The sequence below is a fragment of the Erinaceus europaeus genome, chromosome 11 (assembly GCF_950295315.1).
Source record: "Erinaceus europaeus chromosome 11, mEriEur2.1, whole genome shotgun sequence".
Taxonomy (NCBI): Eukaryota; Metazoa; Chordata; class Mammalia; order Eulipotyphla; family Erinaceidae; genus Erinaceus; species Erinaceus europaeus.
The window spans coordinates 83,458,548-83,469,297 of record NC_080172.1 but is presented as its reverse complement, the minus strand read 5'-3'; the positions used below and the strand labels follow the sequence as shown (position 1 = coordinate 83,469,297).

The following is a 10,750-nucleotide window of genomic DNA, read 5'->3' as shown; positions in this document are numbered from 1 at the left end:
GATTTGCTAACACCTGGGTTCATCCTCTGTATAAGTAAGCTCCCCACTAGAATATGAGGCTTTGACTTCAATGGAGCTAAACAACCACTGTTATATGTTACCTCTAACAAAGACACTGTGCAATGTTTTTCAAACCAAACGAGGCAAAACATTTCTATTTCAGAAAAAAAGTAATAAGGAAAGAAAAGGGAGAAAAGAGAACAGGGACAATACCTCACACTCTTCCTTTCCTGTCTAGGCCCAGCAGAATGGCTCAGGCAAAGAAGGGATGATATAAGAAGGGCCACTCTGCCAGCCATGAGGTGGTGACCCAGGAGTACACCATGACTCTCCACAAGCGCATCCACAGTGTGGGCTTCAAGAAACATGCTCCTCGGGCACTCAAAGAGATCTGGAAATGAGGGAAATCAGCACTCCAGATGTGCGCATTGACACCAGGTTCAACAAAACTGTCTGGGCCAAAGGAATAAGGAATGTCCCCTACAATATCCGGGTATGGTTGTTCAGAAAATGCAATGAGGATGAAGTTTCACTGAACAAACTATATACACTGGTTACCTATGTACTTATCACCACTTTCAAAAATCTACAGACATTCAATGTGGATGAAAACTAAATATTAATTGTCAAATAAAATTATAAAACTGAAAAAAAAGAGGGAAACCAGAAGACAGTCTTGAGGAAAAGAAACAGAAATGGAGGCATCACTTTCCCAGATCTCAAACTACATTTTAAGGCTACTGTAATTAAAACTGCCTAGTACTGGAATAAAATCAGACATATAGACCAATGGAACAGAATTGAGAGCCTAGAAATACCCCCCCACACACACACACACACCTATGATCATCCAATTTTTTACTAGGGATTCCATTCTATTAAATGGAAAATGGAGTCTCTTCAATAAATGGTGTTGGGAAAATTGGGTTGAAACAAGCAAAAGAATGAAACTATTACATATCACCAGAAACAAAAGTAAACTGGATCAAGGACCTGGATGTTAGACCAGAAACTATCAAATACTTAGAGGAAAATATTGGCAGAATTCTTTTCTGTCTAAATTTTCTGGGAATCTTCAATGATACAGACCCAAATGCAAGGCAGACTATTACAAAAATAAACCAGTGGGACTATATCAAATTGATAAGCTTCTGCACAGCTAAAGAAACCATCACCCAAACAAAGAGACTCCTTATAGAATGGGAGAAGATCTTTACATTCCATATATCAGACAAGAGGCTAATAACTAAAATATATAAAGAGCTCATCAAACTTAGCAACAAAAAAGCAAATGACCTTATTTTTGAATATGAACAGAATATTCACCACAGAAGAGATCCAAAAGATCAACAGACATATGAAAAAAAATGCTCCAAGTCACTGATTGTCAGAGAAATGCAAATAAAGACAACAACGAGATATCACTTCACCTCTGTGAGAATGCCATACATCAGAAATGACAACAGAGACAAATGTTGGAGACACAACCAAGGGCAGAAAGGAACCTTCCTGCACTGCTGATGTGCTCCCCTGTGGAGAGCCATCTGGAGAACTCTCAGAAGGCTAGAAGTGGACCTACCCTTTGACCCTGCAATTCCTCTCCTGGGGATATATCCTAAGGAAGCAAACACACTCATCCAAAAAGATATATGTGTACCTATGTTCATAGCAGCACAATTTGTTATAGACAAAACCTGGAAACAACCCAGGTGTTCAGCAACAGAGGAGTCGCTGAGAAAACTTCGGTATTATACACAATGGAATACTACTCAGTTATTAAGAATAATGAATCCACCTTATTTGACTCATCAAGGATGGAATTTGAAGAAATTATGTTAGATGAAATTAGCCAGAAAGAGAAAGGTGAGTATGGGATGATCCCACTCATAAACAGAAGTTGAGAAATAAGAACAAAAAAGGGAAACAAAGCAAAACTTGGACTGGGTTTAAAGTATTGCACCAAAGTAAAAACTCTGGGGTGGGGTGGGGGGGAGGGTAGAAATTTTTTAATTTAATTTTTTATTTATAAAAAGGAACATTGACTAAACCATAGGATAAGATGGGTACAACTTCACACAATTCCCACCACCAGAACTCTGTATCCCCTCCCCTCCCCTGATAGCTTTCCTATTCTTTAACCCTCTGGGAATATGGACCCAAGGTCATTATGGAATGCAGATGGTGGAAGGTCTGGCTTCTGTAATTGCTTCCCTGCTGAATATGGGTGTTGACAGGTTGAGCCATACTCCCAGCCTGTCTCTCTCTTTCCTTAGTGGGAAAGGGCTCTGGGGAAGTGGAGCTCCAGGACATATTGGTGGGGTTGTCTGTCCAGGGAAGACTTGTCGCATCCTGCTAGCATCTGGAACCTGGTGGTTGAAAGAGAGTTAACATACAAAGCCAAATAAATTGTTGACCAATAATGGACCTAAAGGCTGGAATAGTGCAGATGAAGAGTTGGGGGGGGGGTCCTCCATTTTGTAGATAGCTAGTAGGCATATTTTAGTTGTATTCCAAAGGGCCTGTGGTTATACTAGTGGTTTTTTTTTTTTTTTTTTTTTTGCCTGAGCCTGCCTGAAATCTGATATGCAGGTGGATCCTAATTATTTTCTGGGGAGATGATGTCATGGATGGCAGAAGGGCCAGAAAGCTGGATCAGGGACGAGAGTAGCTCCCTAATATGGGAAAGGGGTATAAATATTATTGACTGTAAACCCCATCAATTTGATGTGGTCTGGGGCCCATAATTAGCTTAGGAGCCTATGTGACCTCTGCATCCCTGTAGATCTGAGCTCACATTCTGTGGTCATCAGTAGGAACATTCCAAGCTGCCCCAATATCAGGACCCATCTTCCTCAGGTGTAGCATAGAGTATATTGTCCAGCCTCCCTTTGGAGGATGGAACATTCTCTACTGTTGTTAATCCAAGTTGAGGGCAAGGTCCTATGGAGGTTCACAAAGGGGTTTATTGTACTGTTCCTGCTAGGAATGACATAACAATGGAGAGAGGGATTTATTCAAGGTCTAGTCCCATCATGTCTGTTTGGGAACTTTATACTGACTCACTGCAGACTATTGTGTATTTTTGCTTTCAGGTATATATTTTGCCCTAATTTATGGATACATGTGAACATATGCTCTATCTTATGGGACCTGGTCTATATCTAGGTTTTGGGATTTTCTTGGGAAGTGAACCTCCTGAAATGGAATTAGAGAATAGTATGAAAGGAAGGTCTCACTCGAGTAATGAAGCTGAAGGGTTGACATTCCATGCCTGACGTCTCTGGACACAGTCTGAAGTGAAGCATGCTGAGGTGGTACTCCTTGTGTTGACTAGGTTGGGATCAGCGGATGGAATATCATTTGGTATGAATTGAGAAGCATGCAGGAGAGTGAGCCCCACCCTAGAGGTTCTAGGGGGAAATATAGGCTCTAAAGAGGAAGCAGGAGGATCCTGTTGTCTTAGGGTTTAAGAAAACAATAGATAGTTATCGCTATAATCACATTATTTGGCAATTGGGTTAACTTTGAAATATCCCTTTGTTAGGATTTGCTGTATCATACACAACATCACCATAACTTATGTCCTTTGACATTATTTGCATATAGCTGTGCCACTGATTGCTTCTGTTCTCCCTGGTCTAAGCTTTTAAGAGAGTCAACATATCAAAGACTCAGCCTATGTATTAAAAAGACTAAGTCTGTGATTTAAAAAGTTTGAGACATTCAATCAATTTTCCCCTCTCATATTAATTAAATAGTGATTTATATGACTACAGATTGATAGGAGTGTACATAAACACCATTCCCACCACCAGAAGACTGTGTCCCATCCCACTTCCCCTCTTCACCCCCCACCCAAGCCCCTGACTCGTGAAGCTCAACATCCACCCTCACCCTCAACCCAGGGTTTTCACTTTGGTGCCCTACTCCAAATTCAGTCAAAGCCTACTTTGAGTTTCCCTTTCTGTTATTCTTTTTCAACTTCTGTTTATGAATGGGATCATCCCATACTTCTATTCATCTTTCGAACTTAGCTCACTTAACATAATTCCTTCTAGCTCTATCCAAGATAGGTCAGAGAAGGTGGGTTCATTGTTCTTAATAGCTGTGTAGTATTCCATTGTGTGTATATATACCACAACTTTCTTAGCCACTCATCATTTGTTGGGCACCTGGATTTATTCCAGGTTTTAGCTGTTATGAATTGTGCTGCTATGAACATAGGTGTACACATTTCTTTTTGGTTGGGTATTATGGAGTCCTTGGGGTATATCCCTAGAAAAGTGATTACTGCAATCTTGGTAGAGAAAATAGCTCAGCGGGGAGCCTGCTAAGAGCAGTTGTCCTGCCCCTGGGGGCTGGTTCTGGGGTGGTGGGGGAGGGGTGAGCTTCAGAAATAATCAAAAGATTTCCTTTATCTTTCCTCCATTTTCTAACCCAAGAGTGGTCTCACCTTTAGGACCCCTTATTCACCATCCTGCTGATGGCCCAGTATCCTACCCTATCCAGAGAATCCCTGGTCACAAGGTGTGGTTTGCTGGAGCTTACACCAGCTGCTGCTTGCATGTCGCCATCTTGGGGAGGTTAGATTTTAAGCTCCTTTGAAGGGGGTGAGTGAAGGATATAGATGTATAGTGGTGGGAATGGCATTAATCTATACTTCTATTAACCTGTATTCTTATTTAATATGTCAGGGGGAAATAGACTGAGAGTCTTGAGTTCTATAAATGCATAGATGTCAGTTCTGAGTATATATTTTTTTAGTCTAAACATTTAGGGAATCAAATTTCTTGACTGAAAGAATTCAGACACTGGGCTTAAGTTGTTAAAGTATTTCTAATAACAACTTCCTTTTTCTTTTTTAAAAATACCAAATTACCTATAATTTTTAAATCAAGTAGATCAGAAATGACCATTCCTGTCAGAATCTAAGATATAGTTATTTGTACCTAGCACTAAATGACATAAATCATGGTGAGGTCTTATATGGTACAGTAAATCCTAACCATGGAATTTTTTTTTTTTTAAGTAAACCAAGCTTCCAAATAATTTGATTATAATAACAATTATCTACTGCCATCTTAAGCTCTAACACAGCAAGGAACCTTCCCTGTTCTCTTTAAAATCTGTATTTCTCCCAGTCCTGGAACCTCTGGGACTTTGCTTTAATGTCTTCATGATTCTCCTCTTGATCGCCTTCCCTGTTATACTGCCCTCTGCTGACCCCAACTAAACCAATGCAACCAGTGCCTCCAAGCCATGTCTTACCATATCCAGAGATGCAGAGCCCGAGATGTCAACCCTCCAACTCCAATAATCTGGTGAGATTACTTCCTAACTCATGGGACACTTTAGTTCCATTTCAAATGGCACACTCCCTAACAAAGTTACAGACTCTAGATATAAAACAGAGCCTAAGAAACAGGGTACATGTGCACATGTATCCATAATTTAGGGGAAAATATGTACCTCAAAGTAAAAGTACATAATAATTTTCTGGGAGTAGACTTAGACTATTAAGTTCAGCAAACAAGTAGAAAGACCCAAAGAAGACACCATAAAGTACTTAATCAAATATTTACTACTCAACCTCATCAGATAAAGTAAGGACTACAAAAACTGGATAAGGGCAAGAGTCAGGCACAGTTTAATGATGTTTTTTTTTTTTTTTGGTCAATTCCAAGCCACCTCATCATCTGGGACGCTACTCAGGGGATCCTTGGATTCCCATATCTATCTGATGGGCCTAGACTTCTAATAGATCCCTCTCTTCACCATCACTGGTCACTTCCATCAGGAATGTCATCATATGCCCTCTAAATGTCATCATAGGCCTCTCTAAAACCCTGCCCTCACTGTAGAGTGGCAATTATAGGGACTGCCCTACTTTATATGGAGACTGGGTCAACTGACTATGCCACTCGAGGAAGACTGGTTCTTTGCTGGTCTAGCTTCTCAGGTGGGAGACAGACGACCAGGGACTCATGGCTGAGCTGGGAAGCAGTATCTCGTTTATTAATCAGATACATTACCTTTTATGCACCTCTTCACCAGCAGTGGCAAGCAAAAGGAAATGACTAGGAGAGGGGGTGGAGCAAAAAAAGAGCACGAACAGAACATAGAAAGCTTCCATCTAACCAGTGGGGATTAAACCAATACCCTGCAGGCAGGGCAGGACCCAGGTAAAACAGTGATTATGTAAATAGACCACATCATAAGTAATACAAGCGAACCTAATGTGATGATCAAAACAGAAGGTCTTATAAGCAGAATTTAGAAGCATACCAACAGTTCTTAAATAAGTGCAGCCTAGAATTCTTAGCCATGACCATGGAATGGGAGGGAGCCTAGACTGTGAGAGATGCTACATAGGATCCTGTGTTAAATATGAATAGACATGGGCCAATCCAGCTTTCTAGTTCTATTGTCAACTCTGACACCATCTTCTCAGACAATACAAAAGAGAGAAGTGGGGCTGGGCGATAGCACAGTGGGTTAAGCACACATAATGCAAAGTGCAACGACCAGAGTAAGGATCCTGGTTGGAGCACCCGGCTTCCCACCTGCGGGGGGAGGGGGGGTCACTTTACAAGCAGTAAAGCAGGTCTGCAGGTGTCTATCTTTCTCTCCACCCCCCGTCTTTCCCTCCTCTCTCGATTTCTCTCTGTCCTATCCAACAACTACAACAGTAATAACTAAAACTACAACAACAATAAACAATAAGGGCAACAAAAAGGGGAAAAAAAGGCATCCAGGAGCAGTGGATGTGTAGTGCAGGCACTGAGCTCCTGGAGGCAAAAAAAGAGAGAGGGAGAGAGAGAGAGTAGCTACAGAGAGTAGCCCACTTGCATGCTAATTTTCAGGCTCAGGCAAAAATTACTGAAGTCATGGGCATGGAACATAACTAAAAAAGACTTCCCAGCTTCCTCTCACAAGAAGAACCCTAATTTCATTTGCCCTATTCCCAGTTTTGTGTGCCTGTTTACTAAACAGTTTGCTTTATATCATACTGCCTTTCGGCCACCAAGTTGCAGATGCTACCATGATGCCATACTGACCTCCCTGCACATATAACCTCACCAATGTATCCCAGAACCACATTCCTCCAGAGCCATACCCCACTAGGAAAAGATAAGAACAGGCTGGGATATGGATTGACCTATCAGCATCCATGTTCATTGGAGAAGCAATGGTAGAAGTCAGACCTTCACCTTCTGAACCTCATAAAAATTTTTGGTCTATACTCCCAGAGAGATATAAAGAATAGGGAAGCTTCCAACAGATGGGACACAGAAATCTAATGTTGGGATCTGTGTATAATTATACCCCTGTTATCTTACAATCTTGTTAATCATAATTAAATCACTAATAAAACATTTTAAAAAAGAAACAAACAAGTATAGGACAAAGAGTGATAGAGATTAGAATAAGAAGGGATTGGGAAAACAGCATAATGGTTATGCAAAAATACTTTCATGCCTGACGCACCAAAGGTCCTCATTTCAATCCCCAGTGCCATCATAGCCAGAGCTAATCAGTGGTCTGGTCTATCTTGATCTATATCTATCTGTCTATCTATCTATCTATCTATCTCTCTATTTCTCATCAAAATAAATAAAATATCTTAAAAAGAGAGGGTAGAATTAGACAGTAAAACCTAAGGAGAAATGAGGAAATAAATAAAAATGAAAAGCATGAGATAAGGCAGCATTGGTGCTATAGGGTCTAATGACTGCTTAAATAGCTTTCCCACTCATTTCGTTAACACAGAATGTGGGCAGTGGGATTAATGGGTTTTTCATCTTTATATTTGTACTGCTGTTCCCAGTGCACACCCTAATCTAAAAATAGTAATGGCATAATCACCACTGTCACTTATAATTGGTTAAAGCAATATATATATATGAGCATGCTTGGAGATTAACTTCTCATGTCTCTTAATGGCCCTGATAGTTTCCCTTTGCTCTATATTTAGGTCACAGCCCAGACCTCAAGTCTCTTGAATGTCTAGACCTTTGACATACTGTGAATTGGGGTGAGGGCTTAGGACTAGATAGAAATGAACTAATTATCACATTATCCCATTATGGAGTCTGGTTTTGTACAGTATAAAAGCAAACAATTGATCTCTGGTTCAGAATTTTGAGTATAAACTATGAAATGATTATACTTTTGGGAAACTCAATTTAAGAAATGTGATAACAGAGAGACTCTGGTTCTAGAAAGGAGAATGTACTGTGATATCTAATCAGAAGTGAGAAGATAAAGCAAAGCTCACAAATGAAGAGTTGGTCCCTGTGTCATATATAAACTGGGAGTGGTGGCATTTTATCCTAATCCCCTCTAATAATGTACATGTCATGTGCTGTGCAGTTCATGCATTTCATAGATGGGTACTGCAGCCCCACAAAGTGTTTTTGAGGCTCTAGAATGTGAGTTATACCAAAAATCTCAAGGACGATAATGTCTCCTTTACCCAGGAGGGCTCGATTTTTGCATTCCACTTATAGAAATGTATGTTATCAAAGACTGTTAAAATAAAGACAAAAGCTATATCAAAAAATAAACCAAGCATATATCATAATGCTCCAATTTCATTTAGATTGTATTGCTCATTTTTAATGGAATAGTAAAAAAGTATAAAACCTGACAAAGTTTTTTGAAACCAGCTGGGAATTTCAACACTCATCTTAACATGTTTTCCACATGTTCTAAATTTCATTCACAAGGGACTGCATATTTGACATCTTTTTGGTGTGTTTGACAGCCTATTTTGTATTGGTATGATTTAGTATAGTAGATAATTTTTCCTTGTTTAGTTATTTGATATCATGATACAAAGTATCCAATCAGGCTTGGTGTCTCTGGAGACAATCTGCAGTAACAAGTCAGTTGCAGCATAACATGGCATAGCAGCACTGGTAGAGGGTTGTTTTTGGTCAACAAAGGCAATATAAGAGGGTAAGGGAAGAGAGAAAAAAAAAGATTGAGAAATACAAGAAGAGTCCCAGAGATTTCGGGAATAAGAGAAATATGGATCTTAAAAAAATAGAATTCAGTGAAAGGATCCTGGTTCGATCCCCCAGCTCCCCACATGCATGGGGCTCCCTTTGCAAGCAGTGAAGCAGGTCTGCAGATGTCTATCTTTTTCTTCTCCTGTCTGTCTTCCCCTCCTCTCTGAATTTCTCTCTGTCCTATCCAACAACAACAACAGTTATGATAACAATAACAACTATAACAAGCGCAACAATAAGGGCAACAAAATGGGAAAAATGGTCTCCAGGGGCAGTGGGTTCCTAGTGCAGGTACAGCGATAACCCTGGAGGAAAAAAAAATACAGTTAACTGTTAACTACATCCATCTGATTCCAGGCCTATATATTTAGCATAGGAGCCTGTAAGACTTCTGAGTTCCTGCCAGTCTTAACTCGAAGTCCATGGTCACAGCTGGGAACATTTGAGGCTGCACTCATTACAGGACCAGTGAGAGAACTACTGTAGTTTCTAATGAAGAAAGTGAGGACACAGAACTCTGGTGGTGGGAACAGTGCAGAATTATACTCCTGTTATCTTATAATTTTGTAAATCAATATTAAGTCACTGATAGAATTAAAAATAAATAAATAAATAAATAAAAGTAGGTGCTAGCTTCCTATAATCCATAGAAAGTAAGGGAATAGAGAAAAAGAAAGATTGAGAAATACAAGAAGAGTCCCAGAGGTTTCAGGACTAAGAGAAATACGGATCTTAAAAAAATACAATTAACTGTTAACTACATCCATCTGATTCCAGGCCCATGTATTTAGCATAGGAGCCTGTAAGACCTCTGAGTTGCTGTCAGTCTCAACTCAACAGTCCACAGTCTTAGGCAGAAAGTGAGGCTGGGGGTGGTGTGGTGTAGGGACAGTAACCAAATATCATAGTGAAAAATACAAGACATTTTGCAATTCAGTCCCAACTTTCTACCTAAGTCTCCTTCCGGGCACTCCATCCTGAACCTTATTCCTTGTTCTAGTCCCACCTCATTCCATCCCATCCCACCTGGGAAGTTAGTCACAGAACACCTCTCTCTTCTCAAAGTGCTTTATGACTTTTTGGGTCTATGTGATTTGAAATCTGGTTGGAACACCTTATCTTTGATTTCTCTATCTAGAATACTTACATTTAGTCTTCAGAAACAAATTCAAAGGTCAGCTTCTCATAAAAACTTTCTCATTTGTGTCAGGCAAAGTTAACAAATTTCTATCGGACCTCAAAACTCTACTTCTATTTGTAGTGTGGGCTTCATTATCTGTACATCTACCACTCTCTGAATCTAAAATGAGAGCAGGGCATGTACTACTAAGAGTATGAACAAAAGATCTTTATGGGATGTAGAAAGTAGGAGGTCTGGCTTCTGTAATTGTTTCTTCACTGGACATGGGCATTAACAGGTTGATCCATACTCCTAGCCTGTTTCTATCTTTTCCTAGTGGGGCAGGGCTCTGGTGAAGTGGGGTACCAGGACACATTGGTGAGGTCATCGGCCCAGGGAAGTCAGGTTGGCATCATGGTATCATCTGCTACTTGGTAGCTGAAAACCATTAAGATATAAAGCAGAACAAATTGTTTAATAATCAGGAACCTAAAGGTAAGAATATGCCAGGTGAGATTTGGGGTCTTCATGTAGGAAGAAGCTAGGAACTCTATTTTAGGCATAGTCCAAGGGACCCATGACTTTACTAATTTTGCCTGAGCCCAACAGCTAACAT

At 40.1% G+C, this 10,750-nt stretch overlaps 1 pseudogene; it reads left to right on the top strand.

Annotated features, from left to right (window-relative positions):
- The first annotated feature begins 227 nt into the window (after positions 1-227).
- On the top strand, positions 228-616 carry LOC103118374 (large ribosomal subunit protein eL31-like; annotated as a pseudogene).
- Positions 617-10,750: the final 10,134 nt, after the last annotated feature.